Source organism: Megalops cyprinoides, chromosome 12 (genome assembly GCF_013368585.1).
Source record: "Megalops cyprinoides isolate fMegCyp1 chromosome 12, fMegCyp1.pri, whole genome shotgun sequence".
In the NCBI taxonomy this organism is placed as follows: Eukaryota; Metazoa; Chordata; class Actinopteri; order Elopiformes; family Megalopidae; genus Megalops; species Megalops cyprinoides.
In genome coordinates, this window is record NC_050594.1 from 12,653,619 (window position 1) to 12,672,087 (window position 18,469).

General features: G+C 45.1%; 1 protein-coding gene across 1 annotated transcript in view; it reads right to left on the reverse strand.

Moving 5' to 3' along the window:
• LOC118786567 (CUB and sushi domain-containing protein 1-like) overlaps positions 1-18,469 on the reverse strand; it is a 159,322-nt gene that overhangs the window by 83,906 nt on the left and 56,947 nt on the right. The gene's annotated exons all lie outside the window — the stretch shown is intronic.

The window sequence follows — 18,469 nt, forward strand, 5'->3', positions numbered from 1 at the left end:
AAACTATTTTCAGTGCAGAGGCACACAAATAAATAATTTCACAGTTTCCACATTATGAAGATGGTGATGATGACGATGATGATGGTGTAGTGGTGTTGTATGAGTGGAATTTGCATTACAATATTGTCATTTAGCACACACTCTTGTCCAGAGCGATCTACACAGGTCACAGTTTTTACATGTTATCCATTTATACAGCTGGATATTTGCTGAAGCAATACTGAGTTAAGTACCTTGCCCAACAGCTGTGCTCCAGCAAGGAATCAAACCAGCAACCCTTCGGTTATGAGCCCTGCTCCTTACCACTACGCTACACTGCCACTCCATTTGAATTGAACATACAAATAAATCAAAACAAACAATTACAAGCAGTCTATTCCACTAGATTAAACCATAATAATCAAGTGCTGCCACAACCAAAATAAATGTCAATTAACAAAGGATCATCACCACCCAATGTGCATCGACATTTCATTTCATTTCAGACAGCTGCATTTGATTAGGGAGTTTTGAAGGATTTATTGTTGATGCAGAGACTAATTCTATAATGCCACAGTGAATTTTGATCTTAATCCCACTTGTACAGTGGGATGCCAGGACCAAATGTGTTTGGGGATCTGACTTTCACTCACACAGTGCTGTGTTACAGACCCACCTGATGCTCATCGAAGTAGATTGCTGGGACTAAGTAAGTGTTTAACGGCAGGCGACAGACTCCCGTGATTCACACTTCCACCTTCTTTACCTCCATTCTGAAAGTAAGGTGTGATTCCTCTTCTGTTACACAGAGTGTAGCACAAGTGCCTAAACACGCATCACCGTTCACAAAAAAAAAAAGCCCACAGCACCACAAAGAAGGCCCTTGATGGACGCGGCCGCTACATAACGTTAGCCAGTTAGCCACAGGCTGCACACACGCTGTCCCTGCAGACCATGTACAGCCCTGTCCATCCTAATGGGCCACTGCAGCAAAGTTCAAAGATCTCTGTGGAATCAGATCCTTTTAGCCTGATCTGAGGCTCAAGGTTTCTCTCCGTCCATTAAAGCACGACGGCCTCATCTGTTTTCTCCAGCGCTCTCTCTCCCCTCCATTTCCCCGTGCTCTGAGTCTCGCCACGCAGTCAGTCGCGGCCCTTTGTCTTTAGACGGAAATATCTGTTAAAGAATGACATGAGCCACACTCATGTCTACAATAATAGCCCTTTGAGACAGCACAGAGACTAATGTGGATCACGATTTGTTTGTTGGGAGTGGTCTGTATTTAAGATATCTTCGACTTTTTCTTTTTTGAAAAACGTATTCCGAACTGATCCAAACAAAGCAATACAATTCTCAAATGTTCTGTACGCCTGAAGAGCTCAGTATTCAGAAGCTTAGAGGATTGTATCTAACTATACGGTCCAAGGCTGCACTGCCAGGAGATGTATTCCTTGTTGTATTCAGTGTAGTATTCCATGAATAAATCAGCTTCTGTAATACATTCAATGTTGGGGAACAAGAAGGCCATCCTGGGGGATAGTCATTGTGTTTATCTCGAGTCATAGACCAGACCCGAATGTCTCCAGGGGAAAAAGTCATACAAATCACTGCCTTTATGTCCCCAGAGTGAGAAAATCGCAGCATTTACACTGCCTCTACTCAGAGACAATCACAGCATTTTACACACTCTACGCAGAGGCAATCACAGCATTTTACACACTCTACTCAGAGGCAATCACAGCATTTTACACACTCTACTCAGAGACAATCACAGCATTTTACACACTCTACTCAGAAAAACACAGCATTTACAGCCTCTACTCAGATAATCAGTGTTTACATGGTCTTCACTTGGAGACAATCATATCTTTGTACTTCCTTCACTGACAATAGCAGCGTTTAAACTACCTCCAGAGAGTGCTATGGAATGCTGTGACTCTGGATCCAATGAAACAACCAGATGGGGCTCTTTCGAATGAAGGTGCAGCCTTGAAGTGCAGATTATATTGAATGTTTGGAAGGCCTTTTTAACTTCTCTGACTTTATAGAGCTGTCAATGTTCTTTCTGTTGCTCGTTCTGTAGTAAAAGTTAACAAAAGGAGTAAACCTGAGGAACAATCATATGGACAGCAGCAGAACACAATATAACCCTGCGAATGGCACATGGCAATGTTAAACATTACAAGTGCATCTGACAAGTACAGCTGTAAAAGCACATGTTTAAAAGAGCATGAAAATGAAATGATTCACCCTCCTCCACCCCCCAAATACACGCATGCATTCATGCATGTATGCACAAACGCATACAACCACACACACATACAACCACACACACACACTTTTCCACCTTTTTCCGTTACCCTGCCTGAGTAGTAAACAAGCAAATAAAGAAGTAAATAAAAAACCTAAAAGAGCACCGTGCCCCCCTTCTCGCCGCCTCTTATCAGTTCAGCCATAATGGTCCATTACATGCCTACATCGGTTTTGTGCTTAAATGGAATAAAATTAAATTAGTTCCCAAGGTCACGGTGGCGTGTAGCTCTACAAATGAGCTCCTCCTGCACATCCATAAAAGAGTGCTATAAAAAGAAGGCGGCAATAATGTTCAGCAGATTATAGACCGGAGAGAGGGTAGCTGACAGAAGGACAGGGAGCTTTCGCATGGTCAGAGGGGGAGGATGGGAAGGTGTTCCGAGGTGTGACCCCACACACACACACACACACACACACAGACACACACTTTGGAGGGCTCCATCATTCAGTTCTGACCCAATAACCTCCTGACACTGGCTCCTCCCTCTGAGCATGTGACCACTGAGCACTATGATGTCACAATTCCCCACAGCATGCTTTTCTGTTTCACTGTGTGAAGTCATACACAATCAGTCCTTTCTCCTTCTCAGTTTGACATTTAATTGTGCGGTAGGGAAATTAATACATAGCAAATATTAACTCTGTTTCATTCCATATGCCTGGTTCTCAGCTCCATTATCTAATTGCTTCAGTTTCATAACCTGCAGAACAACCAAATCGATCTGCTACCATCAGATCATGTGGGATTAGCCACCTGACATGGCTGAAAAGAACAAAAATACACACATACACACATATACGCGTGCGTACACACACACACACACACACACACACATAGACATAAACTCATACACTGAGAAGCAAAAGCACAAACACACACACAAACAGTATTTACATTTCATTAGATGCCCTTTCACAGACAGCCAGGCTCAGAGTTTGGAGTGTGTTTCATAGGTCTAATTAAAAGGACCCTTCTCACCAGCGTGGCAGCTCAGAGAGGGCTACTGAAGTGAAGGTCTTGCGGAGTGACAGGACGTATTATGTAAGCTGACGTGAAAAGTCACACTAAGGATATCGAACCTGGCAAGCCTGTCAAATCCTGCTCCCCAAAATCTCCTGAGACACAGCAGACAGGGAGCTCCCATGGAAGAGAGAGGAAAGAAAAGACTACCCAAAACTGCCACTCAAGGAAACACACAGACACACACACACACACTCACACACACACACAAAAGAACACACACACAAACAAACAAAAACACATGCCCAGAATGGAAACACTGATGCATCAACAGCAATCTGACACCTGCAAGAGCTACTGGCTTATTGGAGCGAAAAAGCTTCTGGAGGAAAGTGATACTAATTTCACTGAACATTTTAGCGAATACTGCAACAGCTAGCCAGAGGATGAACTTCCTCTGGGAAGCTGATCTATTACTTTCTCACTGAGTGTAGCTAAGAAAGATCCTACTGCGATGTTGTGAGCGATTTCATTGCCGATACAGTTTCAGAGACAATTGTGCATCTCCTTAACGGACGTACTCTGCAGGACTGAGGACTTCCCATTTTGCACCAGCCTGAGGAATTCAGCAGCAGCTTTCACAGATGACCAGGCTCTGGCCATAGCGGAAACAGGGAAAGAGCTTGTAATGCTCATTTTGTCAGGTGACAGCGCCCTGGGCAGTCTGGGGAGGACACTGATATTTAACAGCAGCAGTCTCTGCTGGCCGCTGCCACGGGTCTCTTTAGCACCAAACAAGCACCACAGGACCCCAGCAGGAAGGCCGTCATGCTGATTAACCCAGACAGCCACAGAGCGGTGACCAGTGCAGGACCCAAACAGCAGACTGACCTGTAAGTGCCACAGCTCCACAAACAGGATCTCTTCTCCCGATCACTTCCCAACCGAAGTCTTAATTAGCCAGCTGCTGCTGGCGTGGAGGCCGAGTGCGTGTGTGGGCCAAATGGAATGGTCTCTGCTGCCCTTTCCTGGGAGCCACATCACAGAACCACAGCTGGCACTTAACTGGAGACTAAAAGGCCTTGGGCCTGAGTAAGGGCTTACCGTGTGTGTGTGTGTGTGTGTGTGTGTGTGTGTGTGAGAGAGAGGGAGAGAGTAAGAGAGAGACAGAGAGAGAGAGAGAGAGAGAAACTGAATATGAGTATAGAGATTCTGTCTCCAAACAACCCTACAGCCATCTCACCCTCCTCATTTTTTCTCATTTTGTCTAAAATTATTGTCTCAAAGCTAACAAAAACATCGGGCATTGTGGCCATTCAGCAAGGACAACTTTTATCTTCCAAATAAGTTAGTGGGCTAGACAATTAACCTACCCGACCCTTCCAACCAAACAAAAAGAAATTGTGCAAAAGAAACAGACAATACAAGGACACAGAAGTACTGCAAAAACTTGGAATTGAACCTGCAACACCTTAAGCTGAGAGCCTGGACTCTTAATCACTATGCCACATTGGCAACAAAGCTCCGGATCGTTTCTCGCTCAGCCAATGCCAAACAAAATCTAATGCATGTTAGGACAGAAGTGATAAATGAACAGCGTCGCTGCAAAATGTTTCTTTTTTTTATTCCAATTAAGCATTTGATAAATTCACTGACCAAATTCCTCCAAACACCATGAAAACTGAGACAGTGGGGAGGAGTAAATGCCTGTCTCCTCCGCAATGATTACCAGACAATTAGGTGGGGAACTCCATGAATCATCAACCTATTACCCCACAGCTCATTGTCTTCAATCACCCTGTGTTAGCAGTCAAAAAGAAAACCTGCGCGCTAAATGATTCTGATTAATCTCTATTCTGATTAAGTGCTTATTAACAAATTAATCCTGTTTTCTCCCCCCTGGAAGTTGGAAGAAAACAGAGAAGAAAAAACAGATGATTAAATGAGATATTGTCTCCATGACAGCAGTTTATAGCAATCTAGGAACTCACTTTGATTAATTTTATTTGTTTATGCTTCCATGTAACCGCTATTATACCTTAGGGACATATATATTTCCCAAATATACTGTAACTCTAACGGGCACCATTTTGATCCCAGAAGTTTGGCAAATAATATGCGCACTCTATAGCTACCTGGATTAACGGACTGTTGTTGTGTAACCGTTTATGAAATTTTTTGAACCATGATGGCATCCATTTGAGTTTGCCAAACTCTGTACAGTACATCTATGGCACTGGTTATTTCCCATTTGACTTCCATCACCATTTTCATGGGCACATGTCAATACAGTAAAATTTACATTAAACAAGTGTTGCCTGAACCTCACTGAGCAGCACTAGGTATTTTCTGTGGATGCAATCATTTTGTCACTGAGTACATGTGATGACGGGAAGGTCATGTATTTTCTTCCAGTGACACAGAAATGGTCATGCAAAAACACTTGTAGCTTCAGGGAGGGTTGTGAGGTTTTTCAAACCATCCAATGTGACTTGTCTGTTTCTCTGTTTCTCTCTCTCTCTCTCTCTCTCTCTTTCACACACACACACACACACACATTCATACATGCACAGTATGCTTTAGGAGATATACTATTTTAACTTTCATATTTGATTTTAAGAATAGATATTGCTGAATATATTCAACAACAATGGTGTAACCTAAGACATGATAGATTGTGTTTTGTATCATTTGCCAAAATCAAAAATATATTTTAGGAATCTCATTCTTTTTGGTATGTGCAGTTCTTATATGTCTAATTATAGTACTAATTTCACAGTTTAGAGATCCCAACATCTGCCTTGCTGCTGTGCTGTGAGAGTGATAGTGGCCGTGTTTCATTGCTTTTTTAATTTTTCTTTTTTTTTTGCATTCATTTACCATTCCCTCAGCATACACCATTAACAGAGGGGGGAGAGAGAGAGAAGGAAAAGACTGATTAGCACATCAAGCATGGAGACACAGCCGCTAAATAGATCCCTTAACCAGGCCACTGACCCTAATTTAGCTAAGCGTGCCTGGGCCGTTTTCTGTGGGACTCGCTTGATAGTGTTGCCGGGGTTCGGGGGGGGGGGGGCGGGGGGGGGGGGGTATGGGGTGATGATCAAATGGTGTGTGAAAAGGAAAGCAGAAAGACGAAGGAAACCCCCCCCCCCAACCCCAGCAGGAGACAGGATGGCATGCAAGGGGGAAAAAAGAGAGATGGCATGCGCTCTGTGGAACCTGTTTCAAGCAAATCCCCTAAGTGTGTTTATCTCCGCCGCGTAGCGTTACCCCCCTGGGGGGGGGGGTCGGCATTGCTGCCCAGGCCCCGTCTACCTTCACAAATCACACATCTGACATTCCCACGTCGTCCCTCTTCTTCCTCGCCTCTGACTCACCGCTGAAGAGAGCGTCTCGTTGCAGTGTGAACTCACTCCGTGGGCCAGAGCCGTGCACCGTGTTGTAACTCATACCCATTTATGCGATTCATACAATGCTATCGCCAGCTCCACCCTGAGACCCATCGCAGAGGGAGAGCGCTGTTTGTCCTTAAGGGCTGGCACATTAATTAAGATTCTTTTCGTTCATTACGGCAGAACACACCTGAATAGCCAGCAACAGTCTTGAGAAGGATACGGCCACTGAGTCGAAACATAAGCTCCACTTTACCTTGAAATGATGGGATTGTTGGAGAATTAAAATGCACAGAAGGATTCAGCAGAAGATTGCTTCAGTTCCCTGTTGTTGAACATCCGCACTTAAAATTCGTTCAATAGCACGACGGGCAAGCCTACGCATAAATAAAATAAACGTGCTTAAAAGGTGCTGTAAAACCAGATATTACAGGCTCTGCCATATATATAATGCTTTCCGGGAAATCGTCACATTACCAACAGTGGATTTGTCACTCCCTCGTTTTAGTCTACAAAACGAGATATATACACCTGCTATCACACAATAACGGATAATGGATCCAATAAATACTACCCTGTTGGCTCAGCTGAACATCCACAGAACAGACCGGGGGGAGCGGATGATGTCATCAAAATCACTATTCCCCTGACATTACCCCACCAGTCCGGACAGAGACCAGAAAAAAGTTTACATGAGGACTGGCATGCAGAGGAAACAAAAAACATTCAGTGATGAGACTGGTATGTTACTCCCAGCTGCCCAAGCCTGCTTCAGACGAGGGGTCAGGGGGTCACAAGTCTGGGGTCAAAGGTCACAAACCTCTGCCTGTAGGAGATGGGGTGCTGCGTCACAGATGAGAGAAAATGCAGAAAATCAGAAAATATATGACATATTCATACAGTGTATTCAGATTTATTTCACTATGTATTTGCCTAGCAAAGGCACTTATCACAGGCAACTCGCAGAGCTTACATTTTTACGAGCGCTCCATTTATACAGCTGGATATAAACTGCGGCAATTCAGTTTCATTAAGTACCTCGCTCAATGGAGTTTTGTTCCCAATAACACGCTGCATAGTTGGCAGAGGGTTCCGTCAAACGCACGGCTCTGTAGAGGTTCCGCGAAAACAAGCTCACACAGTTCGTCTGACACCCTGCCATTTTAATTGTTAAATTCAGCGGAGGGGAGACGCAACACCGTCATGAAAGCGGCCGTATGTGCATTCATTATGCTATTAGCATTCCTCTGAAATCGGTCTCAGCACAAATGTGAAACATCACCATTATCAGCTCATGGTCTTACACAGAAAATTGCTTTTTTCCCAAACAGTATATATTTTTTTTTATTATTTTTGTTCTGAATTGCAAGCACCACCAATTTGCCACCTACAGATTTTCTTATTTCATTTAGTTTCTTTCTTTTTAGATGATGCCATCAATCATCACTGTGTGTGTATTCAGTGGAATGCATTGCTGTAATCCAGGTGACACAGGATTCATATTTTCACTATCAGACAATAAACTCATCTCAGCCCATTTATGACTGGACAGGGCCAGTTTTTAAGGACAATGGCAATCTTCTTCAACACGTCAATTAAGTTTTTTTTTTTTTAGGAATTCTGAAAGGTATTTAAAAGAGGCCCGCAGGAGCTGTTTTAGATTAGTTTTGTCAGCAGAACGAAGGGACACAAGTGGAAATTACATAAAGGTAAATTTCACACTGGCGCGCGGAGGTCATTAATGCATGGGATAACTTGCCAGGATTCACAGTGGAAGCAGAGACCCTCAAAGCCCCCGTTCCCCTGTTTGAGAGCAAGCTTGACACAGCGCTAGACATACTCTAGACTACAGGCAGAATGATGAGCCTAACTGAATGGCCTGTTCCCTTCATTAAACTTCTTATGTTGTTATGTCCTTCCAAGTCACAGAAATCAATATGCGGGACATTCTGGCCTGAGCACTCGAGGGGATGCTAATAAACCAAAGCCGAGAAGCCCTTGAATTTCAATCACTGAGCAGTGAACATACACAGCTTTGTGAGAATTACCATCAAACAAAGCTGTTTAATCAAATTCTGCATTTTGATTATTTTAACAGGAACAAAGTTGTTACTTGCTCAGAACAGCAATTCATTATTTTTATTTGTCCATATCATTAATAATAAAAACACATTTTTTTGTTGCGTGACAAAGATTTTTAGCGACTGCTGCATGTTATTCTGGGGAATGACTTCCACTCACTCAGGGGGGAGGGGGTCAGTGTCACCCAAGAAATACTCATTCACTCGTTTGGGAGGAGGTGGAGGTGGGGCCAGGCACATACAGTGCTTCCTGTAACCTACTGTAACTTCCTTAATGTGTTCCCAACCCAGCCACATTTCCCCTGTCAACTTCTCTCGAACAAATACACAGCGTAGACAGCACGGACGTCGCAGGATGCTTGAAAGCCTGTCTGGGTGCCCTTCATAAGGACTGACCTGATTGTTGTCCCTGCCGGCTCTCTCTATCCCTCTGTGGGGGTAGGTGGGGGCGCTTGTTTTTCTAACCTGTCACTTGAATGGAATATATGACCCTATATGAGGTCTCTTGAATTAATATGGATCACAGAACGAGCTTATCAATATTCTAAAAAAAAAAAAAATGGGTGCATGACATATTTTTGGCAGCGTGTCTCCCCTCGCTTTGTCACTGCGGCCGGGTTTCAGAATGACAGATGCTTAAACACACTCAAAAGTTTCTCAGCTGCCGCCTGATATCTGCTGTCAGCCATCTGACTCCGCGGTGATGGATGTGGTTGGACAGACTGTTAGGGGAACTTCTGTGCCGTTTTAACTTCTTTTCAGAGTTCAGCAAGGTCTCGCAGTAAATCTATTCAGAGAGACAGGATGCGACAGCGGAGGAATATTCAGGGGGCGGACGGGGGACCAGGTGACTGAGGCTAGCAATGCAAGGAGGGAACGCCACCTGTGTCACATCAGTCTCCCTCCAGACACACAGTGGTGTATATATCAGACAGTGGAGTGCACATATCATACAGTGGGGTGTATATATCAGTGCAGTGAGGTGTATGTATCACAGTGTGGTGTATGCATCAACACAGTGGGATGTATATATCAGACAGTGCAGTGTATATATCAGTGCAGTTAGGTTCACATGACACACAGTGGGGTGTATGTATCAGTGCAGTGGGGTGTATGTATCATATAGTGTGGTGTATATATCAATACAGTGGGATGTATATATCAGTACAGTGGGGTGTATATATAACACAGTTCAGTGTTTATATCAGTGCAGTGTGGTATATGTATCACACAGTTCACTGTATAAAATGAGTTTCATTCAGCACGCATGGTGAGTGCCACCAGACGGTCAGCAGCACTGAATCATGGATAGTGCATTGTGTCTGTGCCTTTAAAAGGGACTTGCCCTGAATTGTGTCAGTAATTTTATCATTCCAAAACGAGTAAAAAAAATGAACTGAATATGAATGCAGGGATTGAATAAAGGCAACTTGTTGAGTTACATCAGAATACAGCTACAAACAGTCAGGATCCTATATTATCCAATCATTCACTTGATTTCCTGTATCATTTTATACAAAGGTTCAAGAACTGCAGCAAAATTAACAGCGTGAGCATGCATTTACTGGCCTCATGCACACAATACCACTGCCCTACAGAGAGAGACTGCTTTGGAAATAATGAAAATCAATTGCTTTTTGACAATACTTTATTTTTATCACCAATAAAGAACAACTGAATTTGAATTTGAGAGAGACAGAGTAAGAGAGAGTAGGGGAGAGAGAGAGAAATGAGAACAAAATGGAAAGCCATTTGGCTCTAAAACAAGAATACACTGTGGCAGACTGTCTGACAACAGATAATGATTTCAAACAGAGACAAACATCAACAATGTACAGGTTCAGTGAGCATAGCCTGGCCACAGAGATCTGTTCTGTTACAGTCAGACCTGGCTACCCAAAAGCGACAGGCAAGTGGTTGACACAGAGCTTCATTTCCTAACCACAAATGCTGGGAAAAATCCTAAAAATCCTAGGAAAGGAAAGACGGTGTGCCATAATAGTGGCATAAACTGTCACTGCTTGCCACAGTCTGAGGGTCAGCATGTGACACATGAGGCAACCTTATAACTTATTTTACTTTTAAATAAATATTATTCTATAATTGTATATTTTATCCATAGGAATTTGTAAAATTATTCATTGTCCTGTGATTTTTTGCAAAGTTGCAGCTGTTGCTGCTGTAATGTTTGTTGTGCCAATAAAGCTGAAGTTGAATTGAATCAAACTGAAATTAAGAGAGGTTTAAAAGTTTAACAAGTCAGAGAGAAAATGACAGAGAGAGACAGAGAAGGAGGAGATCAGTGTGTGCTTGTGAGTGTGCAACTGTGCTACAGTGATTGGCCTGAGGCTGTGCTTCTGGAGCTCGAGCTGCGGCTCCATTCAGAACCTCAAGGTGTGGCTCTGTTTCAGGACCTCAAGATATGGTTCTGTTTCAGGATCTCGAGCTGCAGTTCCACTTCATGAGCTCAAGCCGTGGCTCTATTTCAGGACCTCAAAGTGTGGATCTGTTTCAGGAACTCAAGCTGCAGCTGTTTCAGAACCTTGAGGTGTGGCTCTGTTTCAGGAGCTCAAGCTGTGGCTCTGTTTCAGGACCTCGAAGTGTGGATCTGTTTCAGCACCTCAAGCTGGAGCTGTTTCAGGACCTCAAGCTGTGGAGTCACTTCAGGATTTTAAGCTGCAGCTCTAGTTCAGGACCTCGAGGTACAGCTCTATTTCAGGACCTCAAGGTACAGCTCCATTTCAGGGCCTTGAGCCGCAGCTCTGTTCCAGGACTTCGAGCTATGTTTCAGGAGCTTGAGCCATGGCTGTTTTCCAGGACCTTACTGCATACAGAGTGTCCCAGTACATCAGAGCCTTCCTCCCACAGGAGCCAGGCCATTTCCCTTCCCCTCAAAGCCTGAGGTGACCCAGCTTTACCCGTGCCCCAGGAGAGCCACCGGAGCACACCCCACTTCTGTTCCCTCATGTTTAACCCTGCGGGAGGGGATCCACGGTCTGCCTCTATTTAAATGCGATGAGCAGATCCAGAGACAGCGGGGGCTGGGCGAGCACCCCTGTGTTTCACTCCAATGACCCCCATCTTAACATTTAGCCCAGCAGACTGAAAACTCTGCATATCTGGGAACATTTCCAGCCCTCGCTGGGGAAACGATGATATTCCTCAGGCAAAAAACAGGAATTATTGGTATTAATGTACCGAGGAAAAATGAGATTAGTTAAGGATATGGTGTATGTAGTATAATCACTGTATGTAAAATGAGACAAGCTACTGAAAACAAGTTCAAAGAGCTCTCATTACTATTCAAAGTAGAAAATCTCAAAATTACATCAAGGTAAGGAGGCGGAGGACTGGCTGGGGGAGTTGAAATTACACACCATCAGTAGCTGGGGGGTCAGTAATTATGCTGTACCCACTTATGGTGTGCGGTATGCAGTCTACCAGAACTGGAGCTGCAGGTGAGATTCATATCAGTGTAATGCCGTTTTACCTGGGGCTCCCTTATGCTTTACAACACTCAAAGTTCAATAAAGCAAAAACCCTGACAAGGTGCAGGAATAAGGAAGGAGTGTATTCAGTACAGTACATGGTAGATACTGCACTCAAAACAGTTTTGCTCTGATAACATCACATATATGTATAGGATAAGACTGTACTCAAAACAGTTTTGTTCTGATAGTGTCAGATGTGTGGAAGATCCACAGACCCTGGCTAGCAAGTTAACTTCAGAGCAGACACCCAGAATGAGCTGAACCTCGCTTTAATCCAAACTCTGTCTCATTAGGAACAAAAGACGCCTCCACGAGAGTGCTCTTGGGAAAAGGATTGATTAGTGTTCATAATGGCTTGAGATTCATTTATTTACATCTTTGACTCAATCAGTACAACAGCAACAACAATGAAGTCAACAGTTCTGTTAACAGGATCCCTCTAAAGCTCATGACTAGTAACTAAGCGTATTATAATCAATGCTATACATGGGGAAAAAGTATCAATCTCATAAATAGTAGCAGGTAAGCGTAGATTATGGAAGTGTTACGATGATGGAGTCATTATGGTCAAAGCGTAATCGCTATCTAAATGCAATTAAACGGGCCTTTTGAAAATCATATCAAGGCAACCGACACTCTGGGGGCCTCAGCAGCGACAGTCTCTGTTCACCGTTCTGACAAACAGCATCAGCAGCCTGAAGCCAATCGGCGTCATTTCTGTCAGACCCATCAAGGTCTCGCTACGGCACGGCCGCACTTGGCGCAGAAGCCCTCTCTTCAGTATCAACAAAGTGTCCAACCTGAGGAGACGTGACCTTTCCGTATAGCACAAACGCTAAGAATTCAAGGAATGTCGCCCTGTCCGTCAGCCACTGGGGGCAAGCGCAGACACTGACATTGACGTTGTCACAGAGTGACTGATTCTGATGATGCCCGTGACAGCTGCACAGCAGAACACACACACCCCGCCCCCACCCGTGGTGGCAGTGCTGGACCAGAGCGACCTGCTATGCCATCTACACATTTTTCAGACAGGGTTTCGACCCAGTCAGAGTACTGATTCTGGATAATGGGTCACACACACGATTCAAACCCAAATGTTCATTCTCCATTGTTCAGCAGCAGGGTGTATCTTGGCTGTTTGCGACAGCCCCACCGCTAGAAACAGCAGTTCCCTCAGCCTTTTCAGGGGTGAGTCAGAGTCTCGAAAGGCAAAGGATGCAGACATGGAGACCCAAGGGAAATCAGGAGAACATCACCTATGAGTACTCCCATTCCGGTTATAATTTGCCATTTACCGGTCACAGACACCAGGAATTGTATCTGTCTTTACATTGGAATCAAATAGAAAAAGACTACAGATAGAGCTGGTTTGGTCTGATGCAGTGCTTTCAAACTGAACTGAGCTCAGACAGCTAGGGCTCAGATTGTTGTGTTCAAGAAAAATATAGCTGTGAAGAATCAGAGGAGAGACAAGGGGCTTGAACATGCTAAGTTATTCCTGTTCTGAGTTCTGATGCACACTTGCACATCTCTAATGTAGGTGGCCTGTTATTATGCACTACATCCTGCTCATCTATTGACCCTGCCTACAGGACTCATTCCACCAGGCTCAATTGTTAAAGCAGACTGGAAAAATCATGCAAATACCAGCCTGGCCCTGCTTGTGTTTAATGCCAGGTGTCCTTCCTTAACACTGTGTACGTTGTCCTCTTTTTTTGATGTTTACTGAGGTTTTGGATTGGATTTTGGACACAGGCCCTGCTGCAAGTCAGTAAAGTAGTAGGAAAAAGTGTGGTGGAGAGGTTAGTGTGTCAGAGTACAGTATTACTGCTAAACAATTGTATGCAACTTGTACTTGTGAAAACAACTGCCATGGATGCATGTAAAGCATATAAAATATTCATCACTTTTGAATTACACATTTTTGTGTAATTTAGCCTGAACAAAATACACACACACACGTGCACACAGGAACACACCAACACACACATACATGCACACACGTGCACACCACTGATACTGCCAAAACTGCAACGAGCAGTCCCATAAAATGAAATGGTATTTGCATCAAACTGCAGTGAGCTTAATTATTTACAATCTCATGAGTGTCAGCAATATAAAAAAAACAAAAAAAACAGATGTTTTCATGACGACAAACACACACATCGGTAAACCTAGGCGAAATAATTGATGATTACATGTTGTATTCTACTCCGCCACAGCTTTCCCAAGCTGCCTGACCTCACCCAGCACGAAACTGCTCAGAAAATTGCACACCTGTAAGCCACCAGCACACACCTGTCTCAGCCACTACACACACCTGCTCTCCGCCAGAGGCACGGTCCTCTCAAGCCACTCGTGCTTGTGGAATCCTGATTATCAGAGCTTGCATATAACTAAGAGCTCCTCCTGCAGCCTAGACGCAGACAACGCAACACACATGTATTTTCCAAGCTGACTACTTACATGAATATTCCATGAGAGCGGAAAGGGCTAAATAAACCATCAAAGGGATTTTTCATTGCCTGTCAAAGTCTATAGGAACAAACAAACCTCTGCACATCCCTTACTGTCCAGAGGCAGAAGTCTCTTTAGGAGATTCTGGGTTATTTAATATCTACGACCCCCCCCCCCCCCCAACTATTAAGAGAAAAATACAGTGTGAAGAAATGGAGAGGATCTTTAATGCACCTGCTCAGACAGCAGCCTCCTCTCTGGCTTTGATATAGTTAATTGCGGCGCATATCAGGGCTCCTGTCCGGCAACTGCTTTTTGATTCTATCTCTGAAATTGCGTGGAGCAGGCATTTTATGTCTCTCCCCATTACCTCAGTCAGGGTTTATCTTTATTTAAACGAAGGTTTGGGACATGTAGCGTTTGCTGCGTGGGTTTATAAGGACTGCCACTTATACTAAGTGGCTTAGCAGCAGCATAGGTTCATTAGACAATTAGAGCAGACTATGTGCACTCAGACATTCCCCTGTACTGCAATGTAAAAAACCAGAGAAAACGCCCCCCTGGGCTGCCCTCCCGGGTCACGCAGTGCGTGCCTGGCATTTCAACAGCACTCGACTCCAGAGCCAATCCCCACTGCGTTATTTACCGCCACGGGATGTTCGCGGCCGGCCCCTGCGCAGACTGGGCTGAGAGAAGCTGTAAAAGTGCATTTCCTGGCTGCCACATGGCGGAAGAGCGCAGTTTTCCCCCGGCCCCTTTCCCGCCCCGAAGCAGGGGTGATAGAGGCAGGATGAGGATGGGAGGGCGGGCGAGCGGCACTCTGTCTCTGGCAGCTCGGCTCTGCGATCGGGAGAGGGCGGCGGGCCGCTGATTACCTGCTGTCGCTGCACCGAGGCGAGCGGCCGTGCTAATGTGCAGTTTCCCCCCGTACGCCTCAGCGCCTCCACATACCAGCCACTTAGGCCCCTGATGGCGTGATGGCAGTATAACACACGCGTGCATGCATGCGCTCACACACACATACACAAACACACGCACACACTCACTCACACACACAAACACACGCACACGTGCACACACACACATTCACGCACGCACACAAATAAACACACACACCCACACACAGACATACATACATAAATACATGCACACACATACACTGTTCCACACACACACACATCCATGTAAATAATACATATATAGGAAGCAATTTCAACGCTCTGCAGACACTTTTGGGTCGAAATGAACCTCTTACAGCTTCCCAAATCAACAGAAAATGTATTTATTTTTTGTGTTTCTTTGTTGAACATGTGCTCAGTAAAGGACATGTGTCACAGTGCTCAGTAATGGACACGTGTCAGACAAGAAGCCTTTAGGCAGGACAGCCACCCACGCCACATTAAGTCGCCCCAGTAATTATATCATTTGGCTCTAGTCATGACCCTGGACCCAGCAGCCTTGAGCTCCTGGCATGAGAGTCAGAAAGAAAGAAACATGTTCGATCCCATTAGCGATGCCCCCCCCCCGGGTCAGGTCTTCCTGCAGGCCACAGGAGCTGCCCACTTACCTCCAGCGGCTGCTTCACCACCGGAGCCAGCAGAACGGAGAGAGTATCACCGCAGCGCAGACCTCACCCCGGCAGCCTGAAGCACAGTGTCACAGGGGCTGGAGGATAAGGCTACAACTATGAGCACAGCGCCTCAGGGCAAAACGACACACAAAACTGCTGCCTCTGACAATGCCACCCACTCCGTCTGCGCTCGGTATCCGCGCCCTCTCCACACGCTCGTCACGGCTCTGTGGCAAAGTCCACTGGGGAAGTTCATTGCAAGCCTGTGCGTGTGTTGGGCTCCGGGTGTTAAATATCGGCCTCTGTCAGGGTTCAGGCTCCGCTGTTAAATACTGGCCTGTGTCAATGTCAGTGTTCAGCTCCGGGTTTTAAATACTGGCCTGTGTCAGTGTCAGTGTTCAGGTCTGGGTGTTAACTATCTGCCTCTGTCAGTGTTCAGGTTCCGGTGTTAAATACTGGCCTGTGTCAGTGTCGAGTGTTCAGGTTTAGGTGTTAAATACAGGCCTTTTCAGTGTCAGTGTTCAGATCTGGGTGTTAAATATCTGCATCTATCAGTGTTCAGGTCCGGGTGTTAAACATCATGTTGAGATTTTTATTGGGGATGAGCATATTGATTTATTTAATATTTTTATGGCCCCAAAATCAAATTTAATTCAAGTACTCTCACTCTGTTTTTCTTCCCTACAGCTCTGTATCATATGCATATTGCTGTGTAAATAATATCAATTCTAAGCATGACAGCTAGTCAGTTATTTTATGCAGGGTTCTTTGGCTCCCCTTCATGCATTTATTCATATAAGAATGAATAAAACACTGGGTTTCTGCATCATTTGTTAATTCACACACAATCGAACATGGTCAGTCTGACCTGGGGTCAGAATCGCTAATTTGTTTTACCGTGTACCCAACATGATCAGACTGATCTGGGGTCAGGGTCATCCTCTAATTCTATCATGTACACAACAAGGGGCAGACTGATCTGGGGTCTGAGTTCTCTGCTCGTTTCAGCAGTGAAAACATTGGACTCGTGACTCTGATCTCAGTGGATTTTCCAGGTCTGCTAGCAGCGGGAGCTCCAGGTACACCATGGATAGGAGAGACTATGCATAATTATAGTCATAATCACATGAGTCAAAGGTCAAAGGTCAAACAGGTTCATCGGGTTCATCAAACAGGTTCATTCCTCCTGAAGCAGTGGAAAGCGTGTGAACACTACTGATAATTTCAGAACCCACTGTGCGGGGAAATTCTAATTAAATGAGCTTCCGCCTCTCGTGCCTTTAGGGCATGCTATTAGCTCATTGCTCCAATGAAAGCAAACAAGCAGTCCTTTCAGTAACATCTGCATGCTAGACACTGCGGACACTTCGCCTCTCAGACGGACGCTGCATTCTGCTCACAATCAGATCTTGCACACACCCATTCAGACTGCATGACAGAAAGCACCTCACTCTGGGCTGTTTGCACAGGCTCAAGGAACATGTGTCCACCACCACTGGGAACAAATTAATGTCTCAAATGGCCAAAAATAAAAGGACGGAGAGATTTACAGTTTTGTTAAATCCTCTCATTCCCTCATATCAGGCGGGGTGTGTGTGCGTGTCTTTCACACAGCTGCGCCACACCACCTCCGGCAGCTCACCTGACCCAAGTGACACCTGGGAACCGCAGGGTTCTGTTTGGGCAAAGCCACACTTCTGACATCGGGTCTAAAAGGCTTTCTTAAATACAGTTCTGAATTTTCTTCTGATGAGTTTGAAACGTTAAAGGTGCTTCAAAGAACCCAGAACAATCCTGAGGCCTAAGGCAATGACTGCACAGGATAACGCTGACATGGACCACACTGAATGACTCGGACAGCTGAAAGGCTGCACTAAAAAGTCCAGAGAAAGCTGCGAGAAAACAGCGCTGACTAACTCAGTGACTGCTATGTGGCCACTGAAAGACTGCACTGAGTAAGTGAGAAACTGCTGGAAGATCACACTGAATAATTTAGAGGCCCGCAGAGCAATGCACCAGGCAGCATGGGGGAGGACCGCTGACACTGTACCCCTAGTACATGCCACCACTGATCCTCTAATCAAACAAGCTCGAGCGCAGAGCTCCAGCACACAGCACCAGCACAGAGACACAGCACACTGTCTTGGCACAGGGTCCAGCACAGAGGCACAGTACTGAGCCTGATACCCTCAGCACAGAGCTCCAGCACAGAGCCACAG